The sequence below is a fragment of the Megalobrama amblycephala genome, linkage group LG2 (assembly GCF_018812025.1).
Source record: "Megalobrama amblycephala isolate DHTTF-2021 linkage group LG2, ASM1881202v1, whole genome shotgun sequence".
Lineage (NCBI taxonomy): Eukaryota > Metazoa > Chordata > Actinopteri > Cypriniformes > Xenocyprididae > Megalobrama > Megalobrama amblycephala.
This window is the reverse complement of record NC_063045.1, coordinates 38,862,015-38,867,151: the sequence shown is the minus strand read 5'-3', so window position 1 is coordinate 38,867,151 and position 5,137 is coordinate 38,862,015. Positions and strand designations below refer to the sequence as shown.

Below are 5,137 nucleotides of genomic sequence, written 5' to 3'. Positions count from 1 at the left end.
GTCGCAATCTGTGATGAAGCAGGTGAGAACCAGTGAGCATTTTTTTTACGTTTTAGTGCTATAAATATGTGAGTGTTGTGAATCAGCGAATCAATGAATCAGGGCAGGCAGATATTCACAAAACCAGGAAACAATAAACAGTCCAAAAGGTCCAAAGGGCAGGCGGCAGAGATTCGTACACGGGGAACAGACAGGATCAGAAACAGACAGACAAGATAAGTGACGCTCAGAAATGTAACTAGAGTTAACGAGACCTCGCAAAGTATGACAGATTGTGAGTGGCTTAAATAGTCCAGATAATGTGCTGCAGCTGGGTGTGGTGATTACTGATTGGTGAAGTGAGTGCAGGTGATTGCCAGGGAGGATTGTGGGAAATTTAGTCCGGTAATGACTGGAACCGTGACAATCGGGATCCTCAAACACCCCCCCAAAACAGCAGATCTATCGCCAAGACACCTCACCGGATGCTGTGTGCGAGCTCAAGGCAGTTGGACATAGTGGTGTATTAGAGGTAAAAAATTATATAAATACAGTTCGGTTTCTCGCACAAACCGATCGTTTTGTGTCTTAGGACATCAATGTGTCGTCACGAGTTGCAGGGTTTAATTTGGATTTGTCTGTGCATGTTTTTTTTACTCTTATAGATGGAGTTACCATTGACATGCATTATACAACAGACAGACTGCAAAGGTTGGAGTTAAAAATCATCATTTTTGTTCTACTGAAGAAACAAAATCACCTACACCTTGTATGCCCTGGGGGTAAGCAGATAAACATAAAATTTTCACTTTTGGGTGAACTATCCCTTTAACGCTAGTTACTCAAGGCTATGTGTGCCATGGCTACCTTGCCGACCAGCTTAGCCCTAGAAATGCATGTTGTGTGTTCTCATGAGCAATAAATAAAATGTTGCAAGCTGATAGAGATGGGAACCCAGCACCACCTAGCAAATATCATCAATTATTCATTTGATAATGATAACATAACCCTTATGCTTTTATTTGATCATTAAAACCATTAGGAGCGATAATGAAATGACTGAGCTGCATCAACATGTTAGCATAGCTAAGAAAACATAACCCTTGAATAATGATGTCATTTTATGCAGATAAACATGTCTGTGAATGCTTATTTTCCTTCACAACCATGCTTAGACAGCATACTCACAGAAATACAACAATAGACCATTTGCTGCTGCATAGACAAAAATGGATAACGGTTCAGCTTGTGCTTGGACACCACCAGAATATAACAGACATGACGTTTAGTATTAACTGTATTGATATTTCTTTTAAGTGACTCAGAGTCAGACACACGTGCATCTGAATCAACCACACGTTTAGCACTGCTAAAAAACATTGCTCTGGAATTTATGAACTACTCAGCATATATGATTCAACACCCTTAGACCTACTTACAAACAACTGGGAGACAGATTTAGATGAACCGATTTCAGAAGAAATTTCGCACAAAATAATACAGGGAATTTTCTCATTATCCATATGCCTTAGACATGCTGTAGTACAAATCAAAATTGTACCGCGTCTGCACTGGTCTAAAGTCAGACTCTCTAAAATTAAAGCTGACATAGACACCACATGTGATCGATGTAGGCAGGTCACCACTCTTCTGCACATGTTCTGGACACATTCTGGCTTAATATTTTTGAGAACTTTTCCGGGGTATTTGGAAAGATAGAAGAGCCGTCCCCATTTATTGCATTGTTTGGTGTGGTCCCAGTAAACACCTCTCTTAGCAAAAGGGAAATTATCATGTTGGCCTTTTGTTGTCTTCTGGCTAGGAGACTGATATTGTTTAAATAGAAAGACCCTAATCCACCGACACATAGCCACTGGATAAGGGAAGTCATGAGCCAAACTTAGACATACAGTCAGAGGGTCTACTGGGACATTTTATAATATCTGCCAGCCTTTCTTAATTTTTGTTGAGGGAATGGAAGCAGGTAACATGGCAATATAAAAAATGTTTTATTTCATGGATGTCTAAGTATGTATGGTGACTTTTTTATGTCTGGTGTTCGGGGGAGGGGGTTTAGTTATGTGTGTTTATTAGTGAAAACTAATAAAAAAAAAAAATTGATAAAAAAAAAACCATTGCTCTGAAAATGAATGCGTCATTGAGTAATATCGCTGCTAAATATGGTGGACACCGATAAAGTGCAATACTTATATCACTTTAGCTGTTTTCATAATGTGCTAAACAGCGTATAAAATAGCTGTAACAGCAAAAGGCCACTGCTGCATAACTATGCAGTAAAACTTCTGCTTATATGCTTCAGTGATACACTCATGCATCTGTTGACATCACGCTAGTTTAAAACTTGTAAGATAGCTCATTTAGGAATGATAACTGGACCACACAAAAGCGCATATGAAAAAAAATATCATTTTTACTTATCTTAGATGTTGATTCAGAATAAATGCTTTTACTTTACTTATTTCTCATTGTTAGTTCATTTTAGTTCATTAGTTCAACTAACTGATCCTTATTGTTCCATTACCACCTTTGAATCTTTTTTTTGAAAATGGTATAAAAGTTTTGTAAAGCAATAAGAAACCACTATAAATACAAATTGTACATTTCCAAAAACTTGCCACATATGTTTTGAACTATATTTCCAAAATATTTTTCCTTTTTTGATCAGGGACACACTTATGTGTCATGGACCCATACCATTTATAGGCATATTTACATATTAGGTTTTAGGACAATAAAATGACATTCATTCATATGTCAAGCATTAAAAATGTATTCAAATTGCTATTTAAATAATTAAAAATGCATTTCAGATGTGAGTTTGCCGTATATTATACGGTATAAAAACTGTTCAAAAATAAAGTCACTGGCCATAATTTCACATGCATGTATTTGAGATGTACAGTACAGTAAACCCTGTACATAAGTTTACATATAGCATGCTTAAGTTCTGAGCCTTTCACATACTAAACACGCAGCAGGGGATGTGGTTTGTTTAAACAATGCACTGGGGCATTGATGTTGCATGATTTACACTCTTGTTTGGATTACTTCACACTGATTGTATAAGGGATTTTGCAAGTTTTGGTAGAGACACGGAAGTTGCACAAACGTTGACTTATTGTCATGTCATCTACATGGGAATTCACTGGACCAAGCCCTGGTTTACTCACAACCAGCCAGTATTTAAGTCAAAGTACCACAGCTGCCAGAGTAAATACAGACTGTGACATTACAATAACTGGACAAGAGCATCTGTACAAGGTAACTCATTCATTTCTTGATTTAAACAACATTTATGGCTTTTAAATCTGTCTTTATTATTGGTAAATGAATAATCATGAACACAAGCAAGCAAAATGCATTATTAAAAAAATTATACTGTGAAAAACAATATTTAGAGAATAAAGATTTCACATTAATCTCTTTTGGCGCTTTTGTTTTGTAGGATGAAGTCAACACAGGCAATGATACTGATGCTTTTTGTTGCATCAGTCTTTTCAAAACCAGTAAGTATCATATCAATTTAATGCTTTCTTTTACATTTTTATTATGTTTTTTAAATATATATAAAATGCTACTTTTATAGCTACTTGGTTTCTTATAAAAGAATACAGTACTATTAATAATGATACTTTTTTGAACTGTTTGAATCCACAGTTTCCTTTGCGCAGAGGATCTGATTCATCAGAGTCTGTGCAGTCAGGATCCAGTTCAGAGGAAAATGATTCTTTGAATTGTCAGTTTCCTTTGCGCAGAGGATCTGATTCATCAGAGTCTGTGCAGTCAAGATCCAGTTCAGAGGAAAATGATTCAAATTCTGAATCAAACGAGTCTGAATCAAGTGATTCTGATTCTTCTGAGGAAGTCATTGTGCCAACAACACGCGCTCCAACTAGCACCACAGCAAAACCACCAACCACAACAGAAAGAAGCACCACCTGTACTTACAGGGGTGACAATAACTGCTAATCTGCTAATAACTTGCAATATTGCTGTTTAACCATATTTTAATGCAAAATGAATGTACAAATAACAATGTACAACTGATTAATGTGCTTTGAAAAGAATGATACTAATGAATGATTTAACTAATAAAGATTAAATGTGCATGTCACCATTATGGTTTTAAGTGCTCATTTTGATTTTTGATTTTTTTTTTTCCCATTTAAGAACAGTTTTATGATGTCACTACCTTTAATATGATGCAAGAAAAATCAAGAAGTCATCATTTTTAAATGGGTTTTTATTGGTAGTACTTTATCTGAATTAAGATTTCTTAACAGCATATTAATATGTGAGTTCAGTAACTTTCCTTGCACCTTTTTCAGTAACCAAATGAAATAATAACAATATACAATTATTATTATTATTATTATTATTATTATTATTATAGTTATCAGACACAATTATTTGTTATAGTTAACCAATAATTGTTTAAAGCTCACTCTGGGGTCTGTCCCCATCCCCCGAGAAGACCAGCCTTAGTTTTATTGCCCTGAAGTATGTGTGTGTGTTGCACGGGGAAAAACAGAGACAAAAAGACACAGGAAAACTGCATCTTCCCTGCATTTTCCACACAGAACACAGATGTTCCTGCATTAATTTATAGACAGACTGTTCTATAAATTAACATGCATATCCCCAGGAAATGGTATCCATTATTACTGTTGTTGTATTGCACTCAGTGTATTCACATGTTTTATGAGACATTTAAGGTAACTTCAATTATGCCATGTTTAGTGTCTATGGGTTCGTATCGAGAAGATTTAAATGCTTGTGTATGCAGTGTGTCCATACCTGTGTAACACATCAGTATTACAATAATCTTTAATAGTTCTTCTTCAAAAACTCAGACAGTTAATCTTGCTCGGTCGTAAAAGCCCTGACAGGGGGTGTGTTGTCGCCCGGAAATACAACATCTTCATTGGTCACATCAACCCTAAGAGGTTGGACTTTGGCCAGAGGTTAAAAGCTAGAGAACAATGCCACTCCCTCTCTTTCCTTACTTCTTGGATGACTGAAGAGACCCCTCCTTGCTGCAGGCCTCTTCAGGCCAAGGCCTACAACCCAGCCATGTGCTCATCATCCAACCCAGAAGATACTGACAAAAAAACTTCGGACCGAATCATCAAGATTT

The 5,137-nt window shown here is 36.3% G+C and overlaps 1 long non-coding RNA gene across 1 annotated transcript; it reads left to right on the top strand.

Moving 5' to 3' along the window:
* Window positions 1–3,104: 3,104 nt before the first annotated feature.
* Window positions 3,105–4,114, top strand: LOC125258268. Its single transcript, XR_007182571.1, has 3 exons — window positions 3,105–3,261; window positions 3,446–3,506; window positions 3,658–4,114. It is a non-coding gene; the product is annotated as an uncharacterized LOC125258268 (long non-coding RNA).
* The last annotated feature ends 1,023 nt before the right edge of the window (window positions 4,115–5,137 follow it).